General features: G+C 38.2%; 1 long non-coding RNA gene across 1 annotated transcript; it reads right to left on the reverse strand.

Moving 5' to 3' along the window:
- Positions 1-2252: 2252 nt before the first annotated feature.
- On the reverse strand, positions 2253-11492 carry LOC102018579. The gene is made up of 3 exons (XR_259997.1): positions 11414-11492; positions 10443-10700; positions 2253-2761 (listed from the first exon to the last, which is right to left on the reverse strand). It is a non-coding gene; the product is annotated as an uncharacterized LOC102018579 (long non-coding RNA).
- Positions 11493-11766: the final 274 nt, after the last annotated feature.

The following is an 11766-nucleotide window of genomic DNA, read 5'->3' on the forward strand; positions in this document are numbered from 1 at the left end:
AATTTTAAAAAATAAAAATTTACCACAGTAAATGATATATTGGCTTAATCCTTTTCAAACTGTCCCATCACTTTAAGCACAATTGTCTCACCGTTTTTGTCCCTTTCTGAAACAGTTCTAGAAGTCTTGTCTTTGGTTGTGCTGCCACAACTGCCTCAATGTCCTGAGGCAATTCAATGCAGCTACCTTTCCTGATCATTTTGACTTTGAGGAAGAGCCAGAAGTCACACTATGCCAGGTCCAGGGAGTAAATAAGGTGAACAGGCACACACTGTAATGTTTTTATGAGCCTGCCTTTCTGTTGGGTGGTACTCAGAAGCAACATGTTTTTTATCTTGTCTCATAAAGCCAACCCCAAAAGAGGACATCTAGAACTGCTTCAGAAAGTGGCAAGACTGGGGCTGGGGATTTAGCTCAGCGGCACAGCACCTGCCTGGCAAGCGCAAGGTTGTGAGTTCGATTCCCGATGCTGGAAAAACAAACAAACAAAAAAAAAGAAAATGGCAAGACTGATGGGATAAGTACCTTCAAAGCAAGGTAGTACATTCTGAAGTGGATTAATGAAAATTGTAATGAATGTTTTCTACTTCTACTGTAATGAATGTTTTATTGAAGCATTTACTATATATTTTCATCATGTCTTATACAGTATATGAATGGCAAACAAACACATGAAAAGAGGTTCAACATCTTCAGTCATTACAGAAGTGTAAAACCACAAGAAATGCTACTTCCTACCCATTAGAATTCCTAATATGAAAAAACTTACCCTGAATTGTCAGTAAGAAGCCCTCATAAACTATCAGTGGGAATGAAAAAGGGACAATCACTTTGGCAAACAGTTTGGCAGTGTCTTAAGAAGTTAAACACATACCTACTAGGTAATCCAGCCATCCCTCTCTCAGGTATGTCAAAAGACAAAATTACAATAGATGTAATTTAAATTTAAATGCTGGATTTATTTGTGATCCTAGAATCAAGCAATGCCTCATTCCTTCAAATATAGTAAGTATTCTGATGAGCTGGCAGAGGAGGCTGATTTTATAGAGAGGGAAGGCTGAGGAATGCAGAAACAGAGAACAAAAGCAGATTGGTCGTGTCTTAATTACTTTTCTCACTGCTGAAACAAAATACTCAACACCACAAGTTAAAGGAGGAAAGGTTTATTACATCTCAAAATTTGTAAAGGTTTCAGTCCATAGTCAGCTCACTCTGAGGCAAGGAGGCATGGTAGAGGGGCATCATAGAAAAAAAATAGTCCATGGCGAGCAAGCAGGAGACAGCAAAGCAACAAGCAAAAGAAACCTCTCCCTTTTATCCCTTCCAGGGTACCCGCATTTTGGATGGTGCCACCCACACCCAGTGTGGACCTTTCCACCATCCACTCCCAGAACTATGCTAAACCAAGCAGTAGACTAATTAAGTAATCATACAACCTTAATCCCAGCATCACACCCTTCATCCTAACATTACACACCCTAAAGCCAGCCACCTCTGAAAAACCCCACCTATGATGGCCCTAAGGCTTTTGGGAAACATCTAGATATAAACCCTTACAGGCTGTTTTAAAGTCACTCTCCTTGAAAAAACTAAAACAGAGGAAAGTCCCTTATTGTGCCAGCAAGGACGTGTTTGGGGATTGGCTATTACCTCTCCTTTTCCTGGATTCTTGGAAGGTCAGAAGAATTAGTTTTAGCTAGGTGACCAGAACTTTAGCATGAAGGACTCCATTTTGATTTGGCCAGTTAGGTCTAGTCATGGAGCTAGCTTAGTCCAAACCAATAGCTTTCTGTACATTTTACTTAACAGTTTCTCCCTTTTGGTCAGGCTTTTGCAGAAGTGATCAAAATTTAGGGCACTACACCAATCTCAGTTACTGTCATTTTGGGTTTCTGGTCTCAGCATATCATTCATAGGTTTGAATTTTTGTCAATGCAGCTAAAGATAAACCATTTGACATTTGACAGATGGCTTCATATAAACGTCTAAAACTTTTGAAATAATATAGCACACCAAGGGTTTTATTTTTATGACTATGTGAAAGATAATACCAAGAGATCAGAATATGCCCTTTGGCCAGGGTCCCCATGAAACAAACCAACTAAATTTAAATAGATCAAATAACGAACCAGGTGAGGCATCTACCCATTTAACCAAGTAGTCTGCTGATATTTGCAACTGAGTCTCTATAACACCGAAATTATGCATCCTTATACAATAAGAAGCATCAGTAACTACACAGATTTCTCTCTTTATTCAGCTCGTAGGTTATATAGTGTGCCATGGCTGGGTTAGGTTAAAGTAGGTAAGAGAACACACAGGTCTAGAAGTCTGACTCTATCTTACAAAGGAGCCACAGGTGCAATTTGAACAGCAGTTTCATATCCATCATTTCATCAAATTACACGCAAAAGCTACTGCTTATGAAATTCGAACTCCAGCATTGTTCTGACAAGCAAAAGAGGTAGGCACAAGCAGGAAAACTCAGAAGTAGAGCTTCATTATGATGGGGAGCTTGTTCTGATATTTTGGAAAAGCTGTCCACAGCATGCAGTTGTCACCTTCTTATCCTGGTTTGCAGTCTGAATGTCTCTGGCTATGGCATCAGGGATTCTGGTGAACTCTCTGTGTGGCCTATGTATCAGTCATGAAACTGGTCCTGTGAAATTTATATCAAGTTGTCCAGCTTTATCTCATAGAGCTTCAGAGACAGCAGTTTGTGTCTTAGTGATTACAGTGGAAAAATTTGGATTGCAGGAATCTAGAAGAATATAGGTAGATAATAAAAACTCAAAAATAAGAACAGCTGGTAAATACCAAATTTACTATAACTTTTCTTCTGAAACATAAATTTTGTCTGTACTACATCCCTATTTCTACCAAAGGTAGACCAAGACTAATTTGTTTGCAAAATAAGTTTAATCTCATTAAACATGGCCTGATTACTTACTAAGTAGAATAACAACTGTGCTTGACCAGGTAAGCTCCTTTTAAATTTGCATTGCTAGAACTTTGATAAAGAATCTCAGGTTAGACTTTTAAAAACCTCTTAAGGCTAGGAGCCCAAAACAAGGCAGATTTCAGACTTTGCCTGTAGTATCTATAAGTTCATTCTAACCACTTTCTCAAATATAGCATCCCACACAAATCTTGGTAATATTTCCAGTAATTCCAATTGTATCTTACAGTGAGAGCAGATTCTTACAAACTTAAGCAAATAACTATAGTGTCTTAAAAACAAGAATACCCACAAATATTGTATAAATTCTAGAAAAATTGGGTTGAGGATAAAAGTAAGTTTTTTCCACAAGATTATATTTTACCAAATTTATGTAAACTTTTGATAGTTTTTTAAAAGTGTTTTCTAAAGTCTAGATAGCAAAATGTTAAAATACCCAGCTATGATTCAAATTTTAAAAGTCATAAAAACCCTCATTTTTTTTTATCAGTTCATTTTATTTGTTCATTCTTGTTCTGCTTGATCTTGGTTAGCAGTTTCACAAAGTAACAGTTTATTTATTATGAAGTTCTTAGCTAATCCTAGAAGTTCTTAGCTAGAAGTTCTTAGCTAGTCCAATGGTATGATCTTAAAGTTATCAGAAACCTGCACTTACCATGCACCTTTTACATGAAACTCCTTGAAAACACAACACCTTAGGATTATTTTATTATCAGCAAAAGTGCTTTTAAAAAAAGCATAAGGCTAATGAAATTAGCTGCAGACAAGACTTCAAAAATGGCATGGTTAAAGATCTGATGAGAATGCATATAACTAACAATGGGTGAGGAACTGATTATTTATGTGGCATATAATACATTCATATAATAACAACACTTATGACATCAGATTTCTAGGAATTTCATATAGTTTCTGGAGGGCATATTAATAACACATCCATACAAAGGCTAAACATTTCTTATTATGTTAAATAATTTAATATATCAAATAAGCCTATACATCCAGAGGACCTCTTAAACTAGTCCAAAGTTAGTTCAAGGGTTAGACAAAAATCTTAATTCAGAATGAGAGATATTTGTCCAAAATCTCAAGGGCTTAAAACACTTGATCAAAATAGATTCAAAAATCATTGTGAAACAAAACTGACAAAAGATTTTAAAAGCAAATACAGAAAAAGTACCATAGTTGTAGAAACACTGTGGTTCTTTTAACTTTGAGAAGACTAATTTTTCTTAAATAATTAAAGACCTAATAAAAAACAGCACAAAATATAGGGAATTATCCTGATAAAACACAAAATCTTTGCTTCCTAGACCAGTTACCTAAAAGGTAAAGAAAAACTTTTCACTATTTCCTATTAAGAGCAGATCAATAGTCCAAGAAAATCTTACTTTAATAGAATAGAAAAAAATTCTACCTCTGTATTACTGTGCTTTTGATACTAATGCTCAATTTTTATAAAAACATAAATAAGTCCCTTCCAATTTTAGCCAGCTGAGCATATTTAAAATTTCTTTCACAATATTTATCTCATATAAAACTTCTACACTTTTTTCATACTATTTCAGTTGTTTGTCCTATACTTCCCCTTTTTATGCTCATTTTAATTATCATACATTGAATAGAATTTGTTTTAACTCTCAGTAGCTGTTCCACTTTATTTTTTGTTGCTCTAGCAAAATATCCAGAGCTAGGTGCTTTATAAAGGAAAGAGATTTATTTAACTTGTAGTTGTAGAGACTGAAAGTCCAAGGTTGGGCAGCCTCACCTGTTTGGTCTGTGGTGAGACCTTTGGGTGGATGGAATCACAGCAGTGGGAGCACACGCAAGTGAGAGTACAGTGTGGTGCAGGAAGCTTGAGAGTGGGGAGGAGCCAGTCTTGCTCTTTGTACTACTTGGTCTTATAGAGTTAGCTCTCTCCTCAAAACCAGCATCCATCCATTCCGAGGTCAGGGTCCCATCACCCATTACCTGGCATGGAGATTCCATGTCTCAAGGGCTCCACCCCTGCGTACCGTCACACAGAGGCTCAAGCTTCCAGCGTATACAAATCTTTGGTGGACAAATCACATCCAAACCAGAGCAGTAGCCAGAATTTCCAGTGAAAACATAGGAAGTAGAAAATTTGGGATGACTGCATACGAACATTTTATGAATATAAATTCAAAAACTTCTAAAATCTGTGCTTTCCCTGAAAATAGAACAATTTCTCCATGTTTACTAGTGGACCCTAATATATTCAGCTTCTTTATACACATAACAAGATGCTGAAAGAAATAAACGTGAATAGTTTAAATATTCAGCAATTATTATTTTAGCTTATTTAGACATGATCTAAGTTTTTAATGACTATCCTTTTGTTGTTGTTGTTGTTGAGACAGGGTCACTATGCAGCCAGGCCAGGATAAACTTGCTATGTTAGCCAGCTGGCCTTGAACTCACACCCCTGCCTCAGCTTCCTGGGTGCTGGGATTTCAAGCATAGGCCCCTGAGTTCAACTTTCATCATTTAATTTAAATTAGCAAAATTCTTGTGTGTAGTTATCAGAGACTTGGGAAACTTTGAGGTAAATACATTATTGTTACAATGCTCATTTATAAAACTTTCATCACATAAACATTTTGCTTAATTTACTAATTTGTAACAATCATGCTTGGGTTACTCATGAAAATTTTGTAAGACCTTAGACAAAGCTATCCATTGTCTCAAGTATTTCCCTATTAGCCATTTTTACAGAATGTCAGGCAGTCATCACCAAAGCAAGAAGCCTGAAGTTTAGTGTACAGGGGAAGTTTTTTGTTGTTTTTATTTTGCTTTGCTTCTCAGGAGACACAGCTGTGTTTCACTAAATGAATAATATTAAAACTAGTCTTAGTTATCAAAGATTTGTCCAAGTCACATGAACTTGTAAAGCATTGCGTTGGTTCATCCAGCTATAGGTGTGCTTATTTATTTCTAAGCCAATTGAAATAAAACCTTTACTGATATTTTTAGAAAGATCTTTAAGATGTTTTATTTGATCAATTTTCTTTTTTTCTTTTAGAGATAATTAAAAAATAAAAATGATACAGAATTTCAAAACAAGATGAATTGCATATTGTTATCTTCAAAGTAGTTGCTCAGGTTACCAGATACAGGCATGTAAGATTGATCAAACAATACGAACACTAACTGTTTCTTTCAATGAATTAATACAAATTAGTAGTGCAATTATCTTAGCTATCAAATAGTCAAAACATTGAACAAGAATGAAAATAGGAGGGCAGAGCATAGAGGCACCAGGAGTTTGAGAGGGATTTCACTCAACTGAGAGGTTCCCATGGGAAAAACAGGATCCAGTAGAGGGAACAGAGGGAACTGTTCCCAAATTAAACTGACTCCTGACCATAGGCCGCCTTTTAAAAATCCTGTCAGGATTCGGGGAACAGCATAGTGGTAGAGCACTTACCTGACATGCACAAGGTTCTAAGTTTAATCCTCAGCTCTGAAAAAAAAAAAGTCTTTAAAATAGTTTATTATCAAGTTTCATCCAGACAAACCTCAAATATTCCTAGAAGTATTGAGCTCTTCTTTTCTCTGCTATCACCACCCCCTGGTTCTTAATATTGGTTCCATTTTTACTTAGGAGAAGTAAAAATGTTGAACAAATAAAAAAATCCCTACCATGCTTCAAATACAAAAGTACACTTGACAGGTATACTTACTTAACAAGACTGAAATTAATGAGTTCCAAACAGGAAGAAAAAAGATACAGCCTTTTTACAATACAGAGCCGTTCCCAAAAACAGACAAAAGAAAGACAGACTTAGCAGGAGGCAGCATGCTGGACGGAAGGAAACAGGGTACCATCCACCTTCCTCTCTGGCCATATTTCTGAGGCTCCCAGTTTTTTGTTTGGCTGTTGCACATGGAAGCCTGATAAAACCTGAGGGCCTCCAACAGATGGAAAATCAGGCCAACAAACATTTAAACACTTTTAAAACATCAAGACAAAAAAAGAGAGACAGAGAAAGCGTGTCCATGTGGGAAAGGGCCAATCTTAAAGTGTAGTGTTGTTCATCTGGAGCATTCCATATAGCGGCTATCATAATTTTAAGCACTCTTAAGATTTTGTCCTTTTTCTAATTATTTGCAGCTCCCAAGGCAAATTACTTATACATGCAAAAAGCAGTCATAGCCAAGAGTTAGAGTGTTTAGTTCTTTAGAAATGAGGGATCCCAACTTGGGGGCACACATCAGCACTTAGAAGGCTGAGACAGGAGAATCACAAATTTGAGGCCAGCCTGGGCTACATAGCAAGATTCTCTCATTTAAAAAAAGAGAATGAAGAGAGAAGAAAGAGAAACAAACAAAGAAAGAAATGAATGAAAGAAAGAGAAGGAAAGAGAATGAAAGGAAAATAAGAGGAAAAAAAAGACATTAAGGATCCCATTTTTATTTGAATTTTAGGGCTCTTTGGAGGCTGGTGGGTGACCTAATATCGACTAGCCCATTCTGTCACCAGCTGAGCCCAGCATAGTTGTCTTATTTTTTGGTGATGGGTGCTCTGTTGGTTCCCAAGTACTCAAACCATAACTATCACACTGTGGCCATGGCTTTGTGATCCCCTTTATAAATCTAGACAATGATTTCTCAGTCTCTGTCTGACCTAGTCAGGCACCTGAGGCTTCCCTTACCTAAGAGTTTTTGGAAAAGGAATGAAAAAGGTAGACCCCAAACACCTGTGAATACCCAAACCAGGAATTTGTGCTCTACGGTAAAATCATTTACTGCAACCACTACCAGTTACCTTTAAAATTGTAGCCCTTGCCACTGACCCTGTAGCCACCCCAAACTCAAGAGGTCAAGCACCCTCTCCAACGACAGGCTAACCCTGAATTCAAAATCCAAAGAGACCAGAGGGTTCAACGCAAACAGAGCAGAGTCCAGGCAAAAAAAATTTACTTCCCTCTGGGGTCCACGAGGAAGATGGGGACCTCAGAGGGGGAAATCATCACCTCTCCTAATGTTCCTCAAGGAGACTCCAGTGTCATCAGTTGTTATCCTTTAAATGTAAACAAATTTAAAGATCTTCATTGGCTTAATTTGTGATTCTAGAATCAGGCAACACCTTGTTCCATCAAATAGAACAAGCCTTCTTTTGAGCTGAGCAGAGAGGAGGTTTTACTAAGAAGGTTGAGAAAAGCTGGAGCAGAGAACAAAACCAGATTAGCTTTTTCGCAGTCATTTTCCTGGTATAGGTTAAAGCAGAAAGAACAGCTTTATTATGCTACCTAAAACTCACTAGTTTGGGATTTGGCTAAAATGGTTTACTTTCCTGATTTCTCAAAAAGTTAGACAAAAAAACTCAGTTTTGGCTTGGTAACCACAAATTCAACGCGAGGTACTCCACTTAGGCTTAGCCGGTTGTGCCTGATGCAGGGACTCAGCCCATAGCCTCCTGTACATGCTGTTTAATAGGTATTTTCTCAAGAAATATGAAAACAAATTTATACAAAGACTTTCACAAGAATTTTCATAGCAGCTTTGTTTGGAATAGTCCCAAACTGAAAACAATCCAAACATTCATTAAATAGGGAATGGATAAATAAACCATGGTAAATCCATACAATGGAATACTACTCAGTAACAGAAACAAATGAACTGTTGATCCACATGATGACATGGATGATTTGCCTAGGCTGAGTGAACATGCCAGATAGAAAAGAATACTTACTTTATGGTTCCATTTATGGGCAAGAAGGTGGAGAAGGGAGCAGAGAGGAAGGAGGGGTAGATTACAAAGGGGCATGAGAAAATCACAGGGATTTCTGGGTATATTTATTAACTAGGGTGATAATTTCATAGGTATACACACGTGAAAACTTAGCAAATGGTATGTGCAGTTTATTGTATGGCAATTATACCTCAATAAAGCTGCTAAAAAGATATGTTTATAAAAGTTGCAAGTGTCTCTGGGTCTGTAGGTCAGACTTCTAACACAATCTGTGCATACGTTCCAAAACCTGAATTTAGTCATATCGACTACATGTGCATCTCTCAAGGATTCAGTTGTTACCTTCATTAAATGTACCTAAAGTGAGTATGCCTATTTGTGCTTATAATAAAATATATAACTAATTTTAAATGTTCATATATTATCAATAACTATTAAATCTGTAAATACTATAGCGTACATCAGGAGGTGTCTGGTCGCTCATGCTGTTGCTTTTTGTTTTTGCGGTGCTGGGATGGAAAGCCTCAGCATGTGCTCTACCGCGGAGTTACTCCCTTAGTCCACACTGTGCTTTATGTTTTTCTGTCACCTGAGCAGTAGTTGCCCCCCAAAACATGGAGTCCCAAGAAGCTCCAGTGGCCCCTATCATTGATGTCACTGAACCACAGGAGGAAAGAGAAAAGAGGGAAATGTAAAGGAAGAAGGCCAGGACAAAGAAGAAAGGAGGCCAAGAGCCCGGGATAGCCAGGTACACTTATCCTAGTGACTAGTTTATTCCATGTTTTCTATGGGTAAGTGTTTTACACATGTTATCATAGTTTATCCTTAAGGCTCTCAGAGGCAAGTACCACATTTAAATCACTTAAAAAATAAGGAGACTGAGATCTGATAGAAAATTCAAATAACTTGCCTTAGGTTAGAAACCACAACACCTGGCAGGATTTTTCCAACTGTATTGGTTTCATATTGTTGCTCTAAGTAACTAATACTGGTTTAGTGGCTTAGAAAAACACACATTTATTATCTCACAGATCTAGTGGTCAGAAGCCCAAACGGGATCTTATGGAGCTAAAATCCAGGTGTCAGCACAGTGTTCCTTTTGGGAGCTCAGGGAAGAACCCAATTTTGCATTGTTCAAGATTTGACAAGCTTCCAGAATTCTTTGGCTTACAACCACAGCACTTGAGGTTCTACTTTTGTCATCATGTGGCCCTCTCATCCCCTTGATCCTATTTTCTCACCCTTGTGATTACACAGGGTCCATCTGAAAAATCCAAGACAATCTCTCTGTCTCAGATGTTTAATTTAATCACATGGTCCCTTTGCCCATGGAAGGTAAAATAGTCACAGGTCCTGGAGATTAGGACACGGGAGCGGGCATGAAGGGATGAAAAGAAATCTACCCTTACCCTCTGAGAATTCACTGAAATGAATTGAAAATAAATTAACAGGAGAAAAGGCATGCAAATTTATTTAATGTGGAAATGTGTATTTTTACATATAAAATATAAAAAGCCAAAAAAAAAAAAAAAAAGCCAGGTGGTTGAAGCTTAAAAACTCTCCTCATTGAGCCAAAATAAACCTTTCCTCCAAAACCAAAACAAAACCAAAAACCTCTCTTCATGGGTAAGGAGATGTGGAAGAAGGGTGTGGGTAATTTGAGAGGGGAAGTAAATAATTTTTAGGAGAAATGAATGAGCCCAAAGAGCAGATAATGGGCTGGGACAAAGTTCCTTTGAGTTCTGGGAAAATGAACAACTTACTTACAGGAGGTGAGGAATGGAACTTCACTATCAGCCCAGGGTGGCTTATGCAGATCGGGTATCCCAGGGAACTCCAAGCCTGTCTTCAGAAGAATAGATGACCAGTCTGACTGGGCTGGTGGTAACTTTCAGTTTCTCCCTTCCTTCTTCAGGACTTGTTCTTTCCTCCTTACTTGAGATTCCTAAGGAGGTTTACAGCAGTTCCTTTCTTTTTTTTGGAAGATGATTCATTCACCAGATAAGGAAACTTCAGAGCCCCTCCCTGTGGTTGAGGAATGGGGGACAAGAGAGGGTTGGAAGTTAGAAAATCCTCTGGGTAGAAACAAATCCTAAGCCTTCAAATTGCATTACACCTGAAAGCACTTCACTTGCAAAAGCATCATACTTGGGGTGTCATTTTCTAAGTGCTTATCAAACAAGACTGGGTCTGCCCACCATAGAGTCTGGTAATCACAGAATGGAGTTCTGCAGAAGTGTCTGTGTAGAAGTCAGCCAAATTTAAGGACAAGAGCCCCACATGTCAAATCTGCGTCCCCAAGAACATGATTTAGGGACATTAATGAGATAAACAGGGTGGTCTGTAGGAAAAGGTGAGTGGAAGTGAAGCAAAGTGAGCCAAATGGTGACTTGTGCACTTATAATCAAACTTCATGGCTCTTCACAGGATCACTTCAGGAAATGGTGGCATTGGCGGCTCTGGACCTTTGGAATTACATCTCTAGGGTACCAAATATCTATAGCCCCCTGCCCTTAGTGTTAGAGATCTGGAGCTCCAAGCCATCCCAACAACTCCACAGCAGCCAAGGCTAACCCCAGATAGCTATCCAGAGGTCCAAATGCTACTCGTCCCTGGTCAATGTGAGTGTCTGAAACTCCTAAAGGCTGGCATAGGGTTTATATCTCTTTCTTTTTTTTTTTTAGCAACCCACTCAGCCTACACTACCTAGAATAATAATCTCAAATAGGTTTACAGACCTTTAGAAGCCCATATTACCAGAGACACACAAGCAGGACCACAGGAGTGAGGCTTGACTTAACAGGGTCAGAGTTCCTGCAACAAAGGTAAATCAAGGCATCAGAGAGAGGTCTCCTAAACTACCCTGAGAACTGAGAGGGGATTGGTGTTATAGAGAATAGCAACAGGCTTGTGATGGATCCAAAGTTGAGCCTGCTGTTTGGTCTGAATTCAGGCCTGCTGATTGGTCTGAATTGGTCCAAATTCAAGTTTTCTGCAGCCAAAACTGTATCTTCCAGGAGCAGCTGTGGGGCATCTGGAAGAACCTCAGCTATAGCTATCAATCAGAGCATGCTGCCTCTGGCTATCAGAG

The sequence above is a fragment of the Chinchilla lanigera genome, unplaced genomic scaffold (assembly GCF_000276665.1).
Source record: "Chinchilla lanigera isolate Chin_1 unplaced genomic scaffold, ChiLan1.0 scaffold00011, whole genome shotgun sequence".
NCBI lineage: Eukaryota > Metazoa > Chordata > Mammalia > Rodentia > Chinchillidae > Chinchilla > Chinchilla lanigera.